Here is a 20,888-nt window from a genome sequence, read left to right on the forward strand (position 1 = left end):
GCCATGCCTAACTGTAGGGTGTGGAGAAATCTGCACTTTGAAAGAGAGGGTAACAGGAAATATGGGATAGCCCCATATTATTGAACTCCTCTTGTCTCACTTCAGATTCTTACTGTATCTTCTCTTTCTTAATTAACCCTGCCACACTGTGATGATAAGTTCTGTGAGTACTCTGACCAGCTTCACAAGGAAGCAGTCCAGGAACACCTAAGGTTGTGCCTGCACTGCATGCCGCTTACTTCTGGTCTTCAGCATCTTGGTCATCTGAATGGCAGATACTCCTGGAACCCACTAGATGCTCATACGTGTGCTCCCTGGAAGGGCAGGAGAGTTAGTTGCCTAGGGGCAGGTTTGACCAATAGCAAACAGGAATGAAACCACAAGTGCTTCATCATTTTCTGGACAGGTATTCTGAAAAATCCCTCTTCCTCTTTCCTTGACTTTTTTCTATGAAATTCACTCTTATTCTCCAGATCATATCTCATAATTAACACTACTCATCTCTGGCTATTCTTTCTGGATAACATGGGCTAAGACACCTTGTCTTCTGCTTTCTTGCTTTTCTGCCTTATTGTATCGGAGGAAAGGTGGTTCCTAAGAGAAAGTGCATGGGGGTTAAATTGTTTTGTAAACTCAGTGGCTGAAAACATGTTTATTTTACTCTAACTGTTGATGAGAATTTGACTTTATATGGAATTCAAGGTTGGAAACAATTTTCCTTTAGAATCCTGAAGGCATTGCTTCATTACCTTCTTGCTTTCAGGTACTGAGAAATCTAAAATCAATTTCTAACTCTCTTATGTAACTTGATTTTTATGTTTACATTTCTGAAGGTTTTTGGATCATCTCTTTGTCTCAATCTGAAGTGCATAAATTTATGTTTTGGTGAGTCTGTCATTCATTGAGCTGGGCATTCAATTCTCTTGGATTATTTTATTGCCGATTTTCATCATTGTTTTCTCTCTGAAAGTCTTATAACTCAGATACTGAACCTTCTAAACTTGTCCCTTAATTTGCTAATTGTTTATGTGTCTTACTCCTTTGATTCCTTTGTATATATGCTGGAAGTTTTCTTCAACTTTATCTTTCAAATCATCTATTGAACTTTTCATTTCTGTTATAGTTTTACATTTCTCAGAACCTTTGTTTCTTTCATTTTGAATTTTTAAAAATATGCCTCTGTTCTTCTTTAGTGTTAGCAGTAGTTTTTCCTATCTATGCCAGTATGCTGGGAATCAAGTGACAATGAGATATGGAGTTGTGGATGGGTCCTCAACATCCGACATGCCTTTGTTCCCATGACACCTCTGTTCTCGGTACAGGGTTAACCAACTAATCATCATCTGGTATGCTACTCCAGAGAATATCTGCATGTAACTCTTTGCAGGGTGGGAGGGAGATAGTGACCCATTTGCTCAGAGTGAGGGAGGGGATCTGAGCCTCTGACTCTTCCTTTTCCAGACTTTCAATCCTTTGTACGTTTGCCATTAGCTTCAGCCCTTCCTCCAAAGGACTTGTTTTGCCAGTTTCTGAGGTTTTGAGAAATTTTTTGGTGAAAAGCTGGTTAGTTCCCAGCTTTTTCTCACTCCGTCTTGGAAGGCAGTTTCTGAGGTCTGCTATCATTTATCACTGGTCCATCTGCTCCCCAGCTTCCAAAGTGTTATTGCCACAATCACTGCCATCGTCCATGTTCTTGAAGGTCATAACTTCTAACTATCTCTTTACTGACATTTTAGTTGGCTTTTAAGAGAATGTAAAAATAGAGGATTATGTCCCATCAGCCATCCTTACACAGATGTCTTCAGATGGTCTATTTTATGAATTTGTATTTGCATAATGCAATAATACCAACATACAGCCAGCAAATTACTTTTTAGAAGATGCAAATATCTTGAAAATTCTGGTTGTTGTTTAACTCACTAGTATAGTAACATGTACTAAAATTGCCAAATATTTAGCCATTCCCACAGAATTAAAATTGGACATTTTATGAAGTTTTGTAATGGAACTGCAAATTTCATCAGATGAGAAGGATTTGGGGTAGCAAGCACTACTGACATTTTGGGCTGGATACTTCCCTATTGTGGGGAGCCATTTTGTGCATTGAATGTGTTTGGCACATGCCGGTAGCACCCCTAAGTTGAGACCACCAGAAAAAGTCTCCAGACACTGCCAAAATTCTCCGTTTGAGACCTATTGTGGTATGATACAATGCTGGAATCAGAAAAACCTTTTCTTTAAAGGGCCAGATAGGAAATATTTTCAGACTTGTGACATGGTCTTTGTCATTGGGCAGCCACTCAAATGAGCTCTTTTGGCTTGAAAGCAACCATAGATGATAATATGTAGAAAATAATAGGCATGACTGTGTTTCAATAACACTTTATTTATAAAAACAGGCAGCAGATCATATTTAGCCCACAGGTGATAGCTTGCCGATCCTTGATATTGCATAAAGATTGAGGATTTTAGAGACAGTTGGTTTAAGCCACTTACTAGCTACATAATCTCAAGTAAACTTAATAAAAATAATAATGTCTATTACTGGGGTTGTAGTGGGGACCAGACGGAAACTTAAATGTGAAAGTTTCTGACATATAGTAATATGATTCACCTTTTCTGGTCCTTGAGAAAAGGGTTGTAATGAAAACAGTGTTAATGCCCATCAGAAACCCCTTGTGTGGTAATCAAATATTCCTTTCTTCTTCACCAGACAGTGAGTTCTGTAAGCAAATGAATTATAGCCATCTTTGTATGCCTTTGGTCCAATCAGTGCCTGGCACAGCGTTGATTATTAAATGTTTGGTGACGGTACAAATAGTGCATTCTGTTTAACTCAATGCAATTTTATCTCATATTTATATTGGTATTGGTTCTTAGAAGAAACACATCTTGATAAGACTTTTTAAAAGAAAATCTTTGCTTCTAACACTAACAGAAATATTTTTGCCAGACAATTTATAGATCAAATAGTTTCACTGATACTTGTAAAAAACAATTTTGTACTTTGCCACAACCTCCAAAGAGCTATAATGAGCATTTTCTACTATGGGTATGCTACTAGAAGCACAAAAGCATAATGATATAATTTTTATATTAGAATCGATTATCTTTTAACACATTAAAGCAAAACCATGTACTGCGTATTTTTACTACATACATTTACAAAACCTGACCCTTCCTTTAGAGTCTAAGAATCTACTGCAAATATTTGTAGTACCTTTTTTTCCTGATGAAATCTATACAATTAAATCAATTTTAATTCTTTAGAAGGACTGATGTATTCAGGCAGACTTAATGTTCTGCATATTATAGGCAAGCTGAATGATTCAAAAATACTAATAATAAAACTGGGCCAAGTGTTTGGAATTCCAGAACTTTTGCTGGATTTCAATTCTTATGCTTTCCCTCATGTCCAATGAAGATGTGGAATGTGAAGAATTTAGGAGATTGTCAAGCCTTAGAAGAAGTGAATCACTTTACCCTGAAACAACTTTATAGGACAGTTTTGGGGAGAGATTGCTAATTCTAGGGAGTATTAAGAGAGCTATGTTCTGTATTGAAAATGGAGAAAAAATGTTGGGTCTTCCAAAGAAACTGTAATATCTCTAAATTCCCAAAAGTGGAAACAAGTTTTGGTATCGATCACTTCTACCTATTGCTTTCTTGAGGTCTGCAGAAAAGGAGAAGTATAAGCAACACTAGGTATAAGAAATGAATGACACCAAAGCCAAGCTCACAGCAGAGCAACCACCCACTGTGCAGGGAGGATCCAAACCCAGGTTAGGGGCTGTGGGTAAAGCCAACAGCTGCTCAGCATCAATCTTCCGGACATACTAAATACTACTGGGAAAAAAAAAAAATCAGACATGTGCTGTATTTCCCCATGATAATCTGTACAGAGACAGTGGCATGACTGATATGGTTTGGCTCTGTGTCCCCACCCAAATCTCATCTCATAGCTCCCATAATTCCCATGTGTTGTGGGAGGGACCCAGTGGGGGATAATTGAATCTTTCCTGTGCTGTTCTTCTGATAGCGAATAATTCTCATGACATCTGATAGCTTTAAACATGGGAGTTTGCCTGCAGAAGCTCTCTTTGCCTGCTGCCATCCACCTAAGGTTTGACTTGCTCCTCCTTGCCCTCTGCCATCATTGTGAGGCTTCCCTAGCCACGTGGAACTGTGAGTTCTCCATTGAACCTCTTTCCTTTTTAAATTGCCCAGTCTCTGGTATGCCTTTATCAGCAGTATTAAAACAGGCCAATACAGCGACCCACTGAAAATTAACCTATTTTCTTCTTCCCTCCTTCCCTCTCTCCCCATTTCTCTCCCTACTGGTTCCTTCCTTCCTTCCTTCCTTCCTTCCTTCCTTCCTTCCTTCCTTCCTTCCTCCCTCCCTCCCTCCCTCCCTCCCTCCCTCTATCTCTCCCTTCCTCCCTCTCTCCCTTCCTCCCTCTCTCCCTCCCTTCCTCACTTCCTTTTTCTTTTCCTTCCTTCCTTTCTTTTTTTTTTTTTCTTTTTTCTGTATTGATAATTCTCTATCTTTAGAGCTTCAGTTGACAGTGTGACTCCTTTGGTAGGAATAGAAGTTATTTCCTTTACTGTTCCATGTAGAATCCATAGGCCTTTGTGATCTTAATGTCCAGGACCATCAAGCATTTCCTAGGAGGTATAAGGCTCTATTATAGAAAACAATAGTGGACTTAATGTTTTGTGTTTGGAAGTAGGGTAAGGAAAGTGGCTTGGCCATGATGCAGATGCAGTGATGTACTACCAAGGCATCATCAGACTTCTCACCCTCATCCCCAGGACCAAGACTGCTGACTGATTACCCTTGATTGACTGTCCAGGAATTTCCCTTGACTGAGGGAAGCTGCCTCTCCCAAGGATCTGAGGACACTTCATTTACAAAATAATATCGATGTGCTAATGAGAGAGGCACCAGAATTTTTTAACAAGTACAAAGCGGACTGTCCTCTATAGACCAGTACTGATGGAGGGAGATGCTGTTATAGAATTGGGTTCCCTGAAAGCAATGTGGATGATGGGATTTTGTAAGAATAGATGCTAGCTGAAGATATTTAACTGGCAAAAGCAAAGTGGGTACATTTATTACAATGAAGAACAATGTTCTAGTAGAACCAGGGAGGCTGACCTAAAAAGAGCTATGTAGATGATGAATAAAACATGGTGTTCCTTGGGACAGTGTTATGGCTTGAATGTGTCCCTCAAAGTTTATGTGTTAGAAACTTAATATTTAATGCAGTGGTGTGGAGAGGTGGGACCTTTGTGAGGCGATTGGGTTGAGAGTGCTCTGCCCTTATGAATGGATTAATGCACTAATGCATATTCCCTTGCTCTTCTGCATTCCACCATGGTATGATGTAGCAAGAAATCCCTCAGTAGAAAGATCCTGGCCCCTCAACCTCTGACTTCCCAGCCTCTAGAACCATAAGAAACAAATCTCTTAGTTTTAAAAATTGTCCAGTCTCAAGTATTCTGTTATAGCAGCACAGAACAAACTAAGACTGGCAGGATAAAAGGTCAACCAGCAAGAATATTGCTTGGTATATACAAGAAAAGAAAAGAAGAATGTATGATCAGTAGGCAGAACAGGTCCTCACAAGGATAAACTCTGCAACATCTTGGCAAATATTCTCAATAGTGATTATTCCAAGACTCCCTCAAAGATATCTACAATCATTTACTCAAATTCTCATATATTGAAGTGATATGGTTTGGCTGCATCTCCACTCAAATCTCATCTTGAATTCCTATGTGTTGTGGGAGGGACCTGGTGGGAGGTAATTGAATCATTGGGGCAGGTCCTTCCCATTCTGTTCTTGTGATAGTGAGTAGGTCTGATGAGATCTGATGGTTACTATAAGGGAGAGTTTTCCTGCACAAGCTCTCTTTGCCTGCTGCCATCCACATAAGGTGTGACTTGTTCCTCCTTGCCTTCTGCCATGATTGTGATGCCTCCCCAACCATATGGAACTGTAAATCAAATTAAACCTCTTTCTTTTGTAAATTGCCCCATCTTGGGTATGTCTTTATCAGCAGCATGTAAACAGACTAATACATGAAGGTAGAAGAACATCAAAACATTTTAAGGCTATTTCAACATAGGATTTGAGTTGTCAGGAAAGGGTGAGGACATTTGAGAACCAAGCAATAAAGGGAATTTTGGCCCAGGTCTTCTGGCTCACAGGTCTTTTGAGTCCATAACCAGAGGGTCTCTGAATAAATAAATGGCATGCAAGTACTTGTAGTTTGAAGAACACCAATCTTGTCCCTTATCATGTTGGCTCTGATTGATTGACCAAGTAACATGAAAAGCTATCAGCTTTGAGTAGGACACAGAGCAGCCAGGACAGGGCTCTGCAGCAGGTCCAGGCTGTGATCAAAGCATATCATCCAGCAGAAGCTGTAGTACTAGAGGCACATGTGGTGGGAAAAGGCACTTGTGATGCTTAGCTGGTTGGTCAAGAGCTGGAAGGGAAACAATTGGGGATAAAGGATCTGGGGAAGATGCATCATTCTTGGAGGAAACCAACTGGCTACTTGGTAGGAATTTCACAAGATTGGAACCCTTCCCCCAGAAATGGAAAATATCTATTCTGATAGGAATAGACTGATGTTTTGGATATGAGTTTGCCGTCCCTGCTCACAGGACTTTAGCCAGCAGCATTGAAAGCTTAGATAGTTTGATCCATAATATTGCATCAGATCAAGAGAGCTACTTCACAGTAAAAGGGAATGTGGCAGTAGGCACTTGGTCATGGAATCCACTGGTCCTGTTTTAAACCGTAAAGTCTGATGACCTGATAGAGTGATAGAATGATCCTTTGAAGGCCAAGATGAGGTACCAGATTAGGGATGATACCCCAAGAGGAAAGTAGCCTGCCTCTAGGCTGCGGTATATACTCAAAATGAGTATCAATTATATGGTGCCCTGCCCCAAAGATGAGGCATATTTGGTCCAGGACCAAGGGGTGGTGGTAGCAGTGGCTTTGCCTATCATCACATCTAGCGATTCCTTGGGGAATTTGTTGCTTCCACAACTCTAGGCTCTGTAGCTCTTGAAATTCCTGAGCCATTGAAAAGTAGCACTTCCACCCTCTTAGTGGCTGTTCCACTGAGGACACAGTGAAAATCTCATTATGCTTTACACCTTGGCTGCCTGCAAATTACTTTGAGATACTTGTGCCAAAAGACTAGCAGGCAAGAAACAGAGTTACCATTCTGGAAGGAATAATTGACTCTGATCATCCAAAAAAGATAAGACCACTTTTGCATAATGAAAGCAGGAAGAATTTGTTTGGCACCAGATGATTCATGGGGCAAGTCTTGGCACACCCTTACTCATTTTGATAGTATAGTCATCTCTCGGTATCTTGAGGGCACTGGTTCCAGGACCCCCATGCAAAGCAAAGTCTGAGGATGTTCAAACTCCTTATACCAAATGCCGTAGTATGTGCATATAACCTATACACATCTTCCCATATATTTTAAATAGTCTCTAAATTACTTATAAGGCAATATAAATGCTATGTAAATAGTTGTCATACTGTAGTTTTTATTTGTACTATTTTTATTGTATTTTTTATTTTTTTCCTACAAATAGTTTGATCTGCAGTAGTTTGAATCTGAGGATGCTGAACCTGTGGATAAAGAGGGCTTACTCTTCTTGGACAAATGCCCTGTGTCAGAAGAGTATGGTAAATAGAAGCTCAGCTCCTTCAAGGATGACAGTCTTGGTTACCCCACCGGGTGAGTTACCAAGACCAGAAAATGTACTAATCAAGGATGACAGGAGTCTATAATGGGCACTATAGGAGAGAGAAAAGGCCTACCAGTTGCGGTTTAAAAATCAGCTTCAGTAGTGGCAATTGAAATTTGTCCCATTAACTTTCCTCCTCTAAGTTTCTCTAGGAAAAGAAACCAAAGTCAGGGAGCAGTCATTTTCAGATGGGGTGAACTCAGTGTAAGAGGCAAGCAGATTGTGGAAGATTAGAAGATAATGGATACTATTATGCCATCCAGATTCCTCTTCAGGACTGAGGACTCATTTTCCAGCTGGCAGGAATATTAGCTACTGACAGCCATGGCTGAGTTCCTCTTCAGGAATTATCCTCCACTTGAGGGAAATTGCTTTGTTCAGTGTTACACTCCCTCCATAGTGGCAGCCCACACTGGTGGGGTACAAAGTCCCGAACCTTGTCTTAGGTGGGATAGTTCTGAAGGGCTATTCCAGCTCCAGAACGCCTCATAGGATTGGTTGAGGTCTCCTCTGCAACTGGATCACAGCTCAACTTTTCCTTCTGTCCAGTCCTGCTTCTCTCATCTGTTGCCAGTTTTATTCGTGTGTTTCCCAATAATCCCCCTGCATGCAAATCTCAGAGTCTGTTTCTCAGGGAACACAGCCTATGATGGCTAGTGAAAGAAACTTTTATATGTATTTGGAAGAAGCCTTCGGAAGTATATGCAGATTAGCTACCTCTCCCCTAAGTGAGTGTGAGTGACTAATGCTATCCAGTTATGGATGAAGGAAAAACTGTAAAATGCAATGTAGTTCCAAATAGTCAAAATGATTTGTTATTCTCAGGAAAATCCCTTCATTTGATCATGAATAAAGATAAATAGAATTTTAAAGAATAGAAAGCCCCTTAAAATAGAAGGTAAATAGCTAGTAAAAGTATTGGATTAGAAGAGCACAAAAATATGAACCTGCCTGAGTCGCCAATGTGTCGTTTGGCTTAGGGAATAGTTTATGAACCCAGGAGTGAAATACAGAGGAGGGGGCTGCAAGGGTCCTAACAGTACATGTGCAGTCCCAAGGTATCCAGAGCTCGGTCAGCACCTGTCCCCTTCCCACAAACCCCTGGGATTTCCCTGAGAGTAATTCCTCCTCTGTCCCTGAGCATTTGCTCTAGGAAGAAGGGGAAATCCTGGCACCTGCCTCCCAGGGCTGCTGTCAGCATTAGGTGCCAGATACCTCTTCTACCTCTTTGCTGGCAGGTGGGTGGGCACACATCCAACCCTGACCAAACTGACTGCTGGCTAGGGCTCTGAAGCTGAAGTGTGGAACATGAGGAAATGGGGACAGTAGGAAGTCAAGCCACCATCCATGAAGATGACAAGGAGGGTAATGGTGCCTGTGATGACTGTCCCCAAGTGATGCTGCTTTGTCCTTGTTATGTTCACCTCCCTTGCCCCATGCATGGTCTTCCATCATTTCTGTGAGATTCCAACAGGCTTCCAGTAAGTACTGTGCTTTACTTGAGATGGTCAGAGTTGGTTTTCATTGCTTACAACTAATTATCTTGGCTTATTTGGTTACCTATAAGCCTGCCACTCCCTAAAAGGGTGAGTTACCATGAAAGAGGACACAGGCATGTTCGTGCTCCTTTTCCTTGCTCCCTGCCAGAAGTGGAGTATCAAAATCTGTAGGAAGGGAGAAAACTCAACTGTTAGATATTTGGTTAATGGTTTAATCCATGTTAGAGATCAACATATACAATATGAGAAGGTGACCAGTATCTTTGCTTATGGATGTGAACTTCCAGATTTCAAAGACTTAAGAAGAAGACACTAAAACCATTTTGTGTATATTGAATTTGAGGTGTAGAAGAATCTGAGGACACAGACTCATTTCAGAATAATAAGGAACATGGTTGTTTCAGAAGATGAGGCCCAATTGCTATTGAGTTTTGGGTATTGAATACATCTCTGATGACAGCTTACTTATCATCTGTCTCTTTCTCATAAAAGAGTACAAAACATGCAAAAATGCTTTTGGTTTCTGTTTTTGTAATTGTTTGCAAGCTGTCAAAATGGTAATTTACTGTATTTTATTTTCTGTTTGGAGATGCTCCACCTTCTTTAAAACATTTTCTACATTGTTCTTTGTTTGTTATTGAATACTAGGAAATAATGCCTGTTCGGAAGCCTGCATTTCTATCCCATTAGAGATCACTGGATGAGTCTATTTCCTAAGGAAGCAGTCAGGGATGGGGAGTAGGCAGAATGTGCTAAGAAACATGTTTCATGCTATGTTTCACCCACACAAATGGAGAGCAAGAAAAGCCCTCCACCTCAGAAGCACTAGTGCAGTTCTGTCTGGATTTATTCCAGCTCCTTGCTTCAAAGTTCTACGACTGGGAAAATCAGGTTTATAGTCTATTTTTTTTTTCTGACACAGAGTCTTGCTGTGTTTCCCAGGCCAGAGTGCAGTGCCACGATCTTGGCTCACTGCAGCCTCTGCCTCCCGGGTTCAAGCAATTTTCCTGCCTCAGCCTCTTGAGCAGCTGGGACTACAGGCGCATGCTGCCACGCCCAGTTAATTTTTTGTGTTTTAGTAGAGACGCGGTTTCACTGTGTTGCCCAGGCTGGTCTCGAACTCCTGAGCTCAGGCAATCTGCCTCACTTGGCCTCCCAAAGTGCTGGGATTACAGGTGTGAGCCACCACACCCGGCCCTGTAGTCTTTTTAATACAGATCATGTAGAAAGAATCAGATTATTTTCAAATACAATGGTGTCATCTGGCCACAGGGATCTTAGAGACCAACATTGTCAAAAGATTCCTTTTCTTCTTTGGTTTCTATATTTAGTATCCATCCTAAGTAAGCTGGGAATAAGTATAGCAAATGATGATTAAGTCATTTCCACTCAGAAGCCACTTCGTGTGAGCATTAGAGTTACTGGGTGGAAGGCATGTTCACTTTTCTGGATACCAAGGGCAACAATGAACTCACAGGACCTCTATCTATCTATCAGGATTATTTTAAAAAATTGACATTAGAGGGATATTTCTGTTTTCTTGAGTTTAGCTAATATTGTGGGATGATTGGGATCATGCCATTTCCATCACGATTCAGTTTTGACATTAGGTGCCCTAATTAGTCTATGTGTCTGACTTTTTTCTATCCCTAGCTAAAAAGTATAGTTATATACACAATGGCTGGAATCACAATCCCTGCAGCTTTCCACAGGAGGATAGGAATGCCTCACATATAAAGAGCTTCCAAAGTCCTGGCCTCTGAGCTTTGAGAAAGAAGACTGACTCTCCAGGAAGATCATTTCTAGAACCAGTGCAGAATAATTCCAACTAGAGGGACTGTGCTGATGTGGGGGAAATGAGGAGACAGAGAGAGAGACAAATAGAGAGACACATTATGGGGCTAGGAGAGACAGAGAGAAGTGAGAGAGAGAGAGAAGGGGAAAAAAAGACAGAGAAAGGAGAAAGTGAGATAGAGACACAGAGAGAAGTGGTGGGGACACAATTAGGTTTTCCTCTTATTCTTCATAAATTTTCTTAGCCCAGCCCAGCAGGATATTCTAGGTAGTTTATCCGAATACATTTTTACAAATGAAACATTATTAATCCCAATTTATAAATAAGGAAGAAGCGGACCTTCTAAGGTGATGCTGCTAGGGTGGGATGTTCAGAGCACACAACTTCTTCCTCTTTCTTGGTAGTTTCTCAGGCTGCTGCTCAAGGCTACTTGGGCAGTGTAAAAGCCTGGAAGCTCTAAAAAAACTGCAAAATTCTGCTCTGATTAATAATATCGTATGTTTGAAATCCTAATAGCTTCATTCTTTGAAAAGTTTAGACAGAGGGAATGTCCTGGGAGATCTGGCTTGAGAAGAGCCAACAATTTCTGCCTCATGGGGCCCAGCTAGGCACGCTTTCTCCTATTTTTGTTTATCACTTCTACACTGGAATTATTTCTTTGACACTATTGCTATTATGGACTTCTGTTAGGAAAACAAAACTTTCTCTCAGATGATCACCATATTCAAATTGAACCTAACATTGCATGCCCAATGGCTACTTTTTCATGACACAGATAGAAATGGGGTAGATCAGTTCCACCAGCAAAGCTGAGTGTAGGCAAGACTGTGATTTGTAGACTGTGATTCACTGAGATCAGACATTAGACAGAGAGGTATTGATGTGGGGAGAGGTATGAAATATTTTCTTAACTTTAACAGGAGATACTGTCTATGACAGCAGATTCTGCAGCTATGATGGGGGCATCCTGTGTAACTAAATGCCAAAGGAAGATGTGCAGACAACTTCCATTAAGAAAAAACAACATCAACAACAACAACAAAAAACAAACACCATGGTAGTACGTACACTAGGCTTTCACTGCATCATGACTTTTTGGAGGACCAGCTAGCTGTCATTTCCAAGTGTCAAATGGAATTAAAGGACATTAGTGAACAAATTTGTCACTGATGCCTAAATAGCATAATCCTGTGTGTGTAATGAGGAAAAACATGAATAACAAAGAAGCTCAGCTAAAAATGTAGGAGGTTAGATGGCATGCCATATAGTTATCAAAAATGTCAATCCATGGGTTTATTAGATTTGGGGTAGGAGCACTTCTTTCCAATCGTATTTTAATATTCTGTCTTTATTCCTTAAAAACAGTTATCAAATTTGTTTCCTTGTGTCTCCCTTTATTGATTACAAATGTTCCCAATTGTTAAGAGCATGGAAAATGGCAACAAACTATCAATTCTTCATGTTAACAAGCACCACATTTACTCCAAAAGTTTATGAAGAATAGGAAAATAAGAATCACACACAGATGATTTAAATCATGCAGTTTATAAAGATATAGAGAAACAGGCTTTGGCTAGGGTGCAAGTTGCTTGGATTTGAATTTCATTTAAAGATGGACAGTTTTTTTTTACAGGGTAGGCATTTTGTCTTCCTGAAGCCAGAATAGATTCCATCCAGATGCTTCATGTTTGTGCCCTGAGAGCAAACATTACATGGGAACTGAGCTGAAGGAGCTGAACAAAGCAGCCTTATAAATTCTAAATTCGGGTGATTGCATCACTGAAGTCCTAAACATACTAAGAGTCAAATCCAGCTTTTATTTTTATTGAGCATTTGCAACTAATTCCCACTGATCAAAGACAACTTGGTCCTCGTTTTTTCCTATTTTTGTTTTTTGGCAAATAAATAGTACTCTAGAAGGATGACATGGGAATCACTCTTCTTTCCAACAGGCATACAAATCCGCTGTTGCAAGGAGAAAGTGGAATGGGGAAAAGCAATGCATTTCGGGAATTCATTAAGTGCCTGAATTCATTAAGTGCTGGAAGGAGATAATTTAGATCTTTTTTGTTAACACAATAATTTGCAACTGTGTAATTATCAGAGTTTGCTTTAGTCTGGGACAAAATCTGATATTTATACTTAAATGAAAATTACCTACCACTTACACTGACAAAAATATGAACTTCTTAGTTGTGGTTATTGGTAAGATGTAGGGTTACAGAATCTCCACTTTTCTTTTTCCTAATTAGGTTTTTTATAGTCTAGGGGGTGAATTTTACAGTCTGATGTGGCCCAGAGGGAGATGGTGCCTGTCTAAGGCATGCAACTTAAGAAGAAGCTTAAGCTTGAGAAGTTGGAGCGAAGAAGCGCAGATCTTATTCCTGGTCATCTCAGAGCTTTATTTAGCTATAAAATAATGAGGACACTATCACTGTGGTGAGCCCAGGGGCAAATCCATATATTTGGGGGTCCAGGAATTATACAATTTGAGAGACCATCTCTAAGAAAAAGAATACAAATATTGTGAATTCTAAGTTGGGTATAAGGTGTTGAAATGGGCTCTTGCAATTGGAGGGCTCTGAAGCTTAAGTGTCATTAAAGGTCAATCCACCTCTGTGTGTGCTAATATCACAGGGAGGAAAGAAAGTGAACTCTCACTGGTTGCCCCAACAATCCATAAAAGAAATGCTAGCTGTGCTGGCTGGTCTGCACAGAGAGGAAGGTGATAAGGTCTTCTGAGGAACTGGAGAGGGTGGAAGCAGATGTCTGTCTGCTGGCAAGTGAAGGCTGTTTGTAAGAATTATTAGGTGTTGTCCCAGCCTAAGCCTCCACTGAAAAGGCATCCTCTGTTTTGTAAACATGATTACTCCTAGGTCCAAGTTTCCTAGGTGGGGAAGATCATGTGTTTGGAACCACTATGTTTCAGAAACTCGTAAACTACATCATGCAACTCTCACAGCAGCCCTTGGAGTGTTTTCAACTTCATTTTATAGATTCTGAAACTGAGGTATCAAAAGCTTAAGTGATTTGATCACCATCAAGGGCCAGAAAAGAATGCAGACCTCAGCTTGTAGCTCTGAAGTCTATGCTGTGCTCACCCAAGTCTTGCAGAAGAGTTCTTAGGGGCTGCAGCCTGCAGGAGTTTGTAGGTAGTTTGAGCTCTCTGAGTGGTCTCACTGGCAAGCTGTTCAGTCAAAATGACACCCCACTTCTTGGCTTGGGACAATGGCCCAGACACGATTACAACACGGAGGACTGTGCCCTCTCTTATGGTTTGACAGCTGGTCACTGGAATGAAAACATTTTCTCTGCTTCAGGCTCAGGGAAGTCCTGACCTGAAAAGATGTTCACAAGAAAGACTTTTGGAGTAGCAAATAACCATAAAGTGGTGACAGCAACTTTCTTGGAGGAATGTATTCTAGAGGTTATCCTCATTCTGATGCTGTTCATGGAGTCCATTTCATGAATTCCCAAACAGGTGAGATTCCCTGGGCAATAATTATGAGTGTTGGGTCATACTTCCTAGGCCCAGGAAGGAAGAGATGTCTTGCCAGATAATTAGTTGTAAAAAGTTAACTAGGATCCAATATAATTTGGATGCCTAAGTTTCTTAAGAACCTGCTCAAACCTTTGGAAGAGATTTTGATTGTTTTAAACATGAAGAAATGATAAATGTTTCAGGTGATGGATATCCCAATTACCTTGTTTTGATCATTACACATTGTGTGCATGTATCAAAAATCATATGTACCCCATAAATATGTACAACTGTATGGATCAATAAAAAAAAAAAAAAAAACTTGGGTAGGAATGCAGCCCTCTTACTCACAAATTAAACTCTGTAAATTTCATATTTAGAAATGTGATCTGCTCTGATTGTGACCAGCATGTATTTGTTACGCTCTGGATCCATGGTTATTTATTCAATACATGTTTCTTCTTCTTTGAAGCCATTAAGAACCACAGAGGTTACCTCCCGCTAAGGTGGGATATTTTTAAAGGAAGTTAAGTGAAGGCTTTTGAGGTGAAGGACTATGTAAAGGAGGCAGCTCTGGCTCCTTCAGAGCCTCCCTCCAAGCCTGGTAATCAAACCAAACCCACTCCCATTTCTGTGACTGTGCTTAGGAGCTTGGAAACAATAACTGTACAGGGGCAGGTTTGGAATACATTGAAATAGGCCTGTCAAGTCTATACAGGAGGCGATGGAGTATCCACTGACATCATGTAATCAAACGGAAAAAATTACACCGTGTGTCTTGCCTGGGAAAAGTAGACTGCAACTTAGCAAGCCATATTTCATGCTCCTTGAACAGAACTGCAATTCCTTCCTTTATTTACTCATGGAGCACCTATTTAACTACATGGTGGTGGCTTAAAAATAATCAAAGTGTGGGACTGTTGGTGTGTTTTAAAGATATCAGCTCTGGTGAATCAGATAAAATCCCACCCATCTCAGCAGGTACTAACTTGTTTAAGAAAACCAGCTGTCAACAGGAAAGAAACTCAGAGGGCTTACCAAGTTAATCATTCCTTTGGCAGGCCCTGAGAAATTTACTGCTTCATCTTTTAGTGAAATGCTGGGTAAATGCAGAAAGTCAGCTGCCTTCCATCAACTGGGAATCAATTATGAGGCTGATTGGGGTGTTTGTTTTTTCAATTACTCAAACAGATCGAGATGCATGGAATGGCAGAAACCTTAAGGCCTTCACTAAAGGAGCACACGGTGTAGCAATACAGGCGAGAAGGTTCTGAGCAGCAATGAAGGGCTGGGGAAAGCTTGGATTCTCTTCTCTCTTTAGACTCCAGGACGGTCAGTCTCCCTCTGATCTGCTGACCTGAAGATCCTTATCTTCTGGTGGCTGCCACTGAGTTTTCACCTAGGGCATTACCTGGCAGGGTTACAGGCATCGCTGATACAGAAATTCACTCCCTGTCTTTGCCCTCCCTTGAACTTCCAGCCTCTCCTAGAAAAACCTTTGCTGCATTACTGTTAATTTCAGGTGTGCAATGAAAATGCCAAATACATAGTTTATGGGACAATGCTGATATTGTTTCTAAATAGACTTTTCATTCACCTGGGAATTCACAAGGCCTTTGTTCTGCAAGCCCCCAATATTATCAGCTTATTGTTAGATTGCCTAACAGTCAGCATTTTTCTGGAAGGAATTTTAAAAGCTTACCTCCTTGGCCAATGCAAAAGGGTATATCTGTACTACAGATATATTTTATAAACAAGTTAATTATGAAGTATAACACACCTACAAAAAAGGGTAAGACAGTGCCATAGATATTAGGTAGTCCAGGAAGCTCTCTGACAGGGAGATTAAATATACTTGTGATAAATGTACTAGCCAAAGGCTGTTTCACGTTTTGCTTTTGTCAGTGGAGTTGGTGGTTGGTGGGAAGGGATGAGGGGATGTAAGTTTGACTCTGATGATGTAGTCTGTGAATGAAAATCAGGCCTTCCTCAAGCCTGATATTCCCAAATTTATGGAATACTTCATAAATCAGGATGGCAGGCTTCTCATCTAGGGAGACAACTAGACCCAAATCACAGGCAGACACAAGCACACAGGGCACTTTCTCTCTGTACAGTACTCATGGATAAAATCGACTTATGGAGAATGATTTTTAGGTCAAAGAGAAGTTGCAGAAAATAATGAGAAAGAAGGTGTATGTATTGTGGTTCAAAAGGATTGTATTAAAAATGTTAAATAGCAATGTTTAATGGGAAGCATTAATAGTGTGGCATTTAAGAGCATGTACTCTGGGGTCAGAATGCTTGATTTAGAATCCAGGTTCTACCACTTCCTAGCTACATGACATTGAGGGATTGGTTTATTGTCTAAACCTTAAACCCCTTAGTTGTCTAATGGGGATAGTAATACTCCTGTCACATAAGGATAGTTACATATTGGTCATCCATGTAAAATCACAGTACAGTGGCTGGCACATAGAAAAAACTCAATAGATATACACTACTGCTACTGCTACTGCTACTGTCACTAACACTGCTGGGCTTCTCAGAGCCTTCACTCTGCCAGTGAGTGTTATAGGTCTGTAGAAGAGACCCGTATAGTTCAGCCTGTTCAAAATTTATTTAACCACTAATACTTTTTCTGCAGAACATCTGGTTGAAGTCAGGGTTTTTGGAATACCGTTTGGTCAACATTGTGACAGACATATCTCCAAGAGCCCCGGGCTCCTATTCTGTAACATTTAATAGAGAAATCTCTCTCACTTCTCTCTACTTAGTCAAACTCTATTCATTCTAATAAGTGCAATTCCAGTTCCTTTTCCAACCCAACCCTGATCTCCCCAGCCAGTGCTTGGGTTCTTTCTCTTGATTCAGTTGGTCCTCATCACTTGCATTGTATTGTCTCTTGGACTTTTTGTCTTGATGTCCTCACTGTTTTAATGGATTTCTTGCCATACTAAACTTGTCTTCTTTGATTGTATTTTACATAGGAAATGTTCAGTTTTATAACCTTTCATTGACAATTATCAGGTCCACTGGGCTCCCCTCAATTTCTGCTAGAATGTAGGTTTCATCAATATTTGAAGTCTTGCATTGGATCTTGATTTCCCATGTAGGTAAGTCTCAAGCTCACTCACCTTTAACACTACAGGAGCTAGTGTTGCTAGCCTTTAGTCTAGGAAGGGTAGTAAGTTACCCCTCCTTCTGATGTCCTTCCTAACCCATGAAACAATTGTCTGGATTTGTATTTCCCTTTTCATCACATTTCTTTTCTCTGAAGTCAGTATTTCATTTTGTTTCTTGGGAATATGTTCGTCTCTCCTTTAAAACAGTTTATTTTGTTTCTGTATATTACGTAGTGAGGCTTTGGTTTAACACCATTTTATTGACCATTATTTGATCTATTGCACCTAAAAATTTTGCCTGCGGGTGGAGAGCTGGTTACAAAAATAGATGTGGTAGTTTGTTGAAGAGATTCAGAGCAGAGACTCTGGCATTAAGATAATCTGACTTCTGTTCCATCATTTGTTAGCTATGTGACCTTGGGCAAGTTACTTAAACTCTCGCTCCTGAAGTTTTCCCATGTATAAAAAGGGATCACTTCATAGGGTTGCTGTTTATATTAAAGAAGACAGTGGAAGTGTGTCTTTTAGCAAAGTGCTTTGTACCCAATAAAGCTCATAGACATTGTCTGTAATTAAAACACATTTTCTGCTTTCTTGAATCTTGCCATCTGGAGTAGAAGCAGAAGGGGCTTTGTGAAGGAGAAAGGATTTGAGCAGGAAGTTGCAGGATGTATAAAGGGAAGTTTGGAAAGACTTTTTCCACTGGGGGCACCATGGGAGATGAGGTTGGCACAATGGATAGGAACCAAGTAATGGGGAGATTTGAATCCCAAATTATGAAATTCTGTAGGCATCAGGGAGTCACTGGACATCTTGAAACAAAATGGTAATATGTATAGTTTTTTGTTTCAGGATGCTAACTTTGGGAAGAGTCAGGAGTAGGGATGGGAACAGAGAGACAATTGAAGCAAAGAGACCAGTTAAGATTAAGTTCCACCATTCTTTGTTTTTTTGTTTTTTTGTTTTTTGTTTTTTCTTGTTTCTATTTCTCCCGGTTCTTTCTTTTTATATAATAGGATTTTTTCATGCAACTTCCATTGATGATTGTTGATGAGGCTCTCCTTGGACTTCTTAATCTTCTTCCATCAGACTAGATCTATTTGGTTCACTTCACCCCCAGGAATGCATTCAGGAACAAAATAGATTGTACATTGTATGTTTTATTTATGAACCTCAATTCCCTTAACTGCTGAATACTACCATGATATTGCTTCAGAGATTTTCTCTGTCTCTCCTTTTGCTCCCAGTTGGTGCTACGTGTTCTCAGTTTAGTGCCCAGTTCCGGTGGTGAGCGCTATATTCATCCTCAAAATGGAATAATAATGATAAGAGAGATTTAGATAACTGTCAGTCTCTTGATACAATAGGGGCATAACCTTGGGGAAGCAGAGCTGGCTGCTCTGTTCTAAAATCTTCTGAAACAATAACCCTGTTTACACTAGATGCAGTTGTATGATGCAAACTTTCAATCCAGTGAGATGCACAGCAATGTCTACTGATGACCTTACAGGTGCTTGTCAGAACCTTCCTATTAAACTCTCAGTCTGTTTAAAATAAAGCACCAATACCTCTGGGCACCTCACTTTTGAAAAACAAACTAAACCATCAGATAAGACCATGGGGACTTGGGCTTTATCTAACGCTACACACTCTTTTTAAAATTGATTCACTTTTCTGCCAACCCAATATGTCCATGAAATAGCCTATCTGCTACTACAAGAACAATTATTATTCTGCCTGAGGTGATTCGTATGGTCTCAAGGCCCTGCAGACATCCATTTATACTGAGATGGATTGGAGATAAAGCAGACATGGGCTGGCACTTCAGCAGATACCCATTGTCAGACATGTCACACGGTGACAGCTGGAGAACTGCCCCATGGCCTTATGGGAAAGCATAATTCCCAGTTTCTGACAGACCAGTTTGCGTGGGAACAGTCTCAATTTTGTCTGGAGACAGGTACCATAAAGGTCCAAAGGCCTTCAAATCTGAGTTGTCCAAATTTTCAAACTGACAGACCTAAAGTCTGTAAGCAAACAGGGAAGTCCCCATGGAAATTTCAGTTCACTTGTGCTGTATCTTTCCCCATAATCTAATTCCATGTTGCAATTAGATGTAATTCAAGATATACATAATTGCAATTCATTCAGAAGAGATTCATTTTTCAAGAGGTTCAAAATGAGAAAATGGGCATATTCCTTTATAGGTTTCATTGATGCAAAGTGGATTTAAATAAATCCACATATATGTATACCCTGCAGTGACTGATTTACCCAAAGTAAAATATACTGTTGACTTTTGTAGACATTTACATCTTAAGATATTCTCAAACTAGTATTAATCTCATTAATGGTGTCATTATCTGAAAGTCGAAATATTATTTCAGTAGCCATTTCATAATTTCTGTGTATACTTCCAGTCAATATTTGGTCTTCTAAGACAAAATAAGTGTTTATAAGTCAACTAGATGTATTTCTATTTTATAGTTACGAATTAGTTCCCAGCGATCCATGAGGTCATCTCAGGTAAATGTAACAGACCCCTGAGGGACATCATAATACATTTCCTAGCAGGGAAATAAGTATTAACATCTGAATACATGAGAACAGAGACATTTATATTTTTAAAGAAAAACGGACACAAGAAATTTCAATCCTCTCATGAAAATGATTTTCAACAAAATTTATTGTATTCCTTACCAGAGTCACTGAAGGATATCTACATGGGATAACTGGAATAACCACTCAAAACATCAAAAATAAAGGTGGATGTTGTTCAATCAAAATGTTTATTTTGTTTACTAGTCAACTAGATTACTTCAGCAAAATAAAAAGCAATACTAAATGGTTGAATTCGATTCCAATTTAGTCAGACTTATGAATCACATAGACTTGTATTTTCATACAAACCATAAAAATGACGAATTGTGTTTTGTATCTAGGGATTCAAATATAAACGATAAGAACAAAATTACATCAAGTCCTGTTTTTGACTTTGATTTCAGTGAGTCATACAAATCCTCCCTTGTCACAAAATGAAAAATCACAAGTAGGTTTCTTACAGGTCAATGATTTCAGAGCAGCGCATACTCATTCTTCCCAGACCGCTCAGTTCCTAGATTATTTTCAGCCTTGACATTGATACAAAGGTCTACTTGAGTCTTGAGGGAGGGGAGTACGCCCCCTCCACCACCACCAGAGT

This window comes from Piliocolobus tephrosceles, chromosome 11 (assembly GCF_002776525.5).
Source record: "Piliocolobus tephrosceles isolate RC106 chromosome 11, ASM277652v3, whole genome shotgun sequence".
In the NCBI taxonomy this organism is placed as follows: domain Eukaryota; kingdom Metazoa; phylum Chordata; class Mammalia; order Primates; family Cercopithecidae; genus Piliocolobus; species Piliocolobus tephrosceles.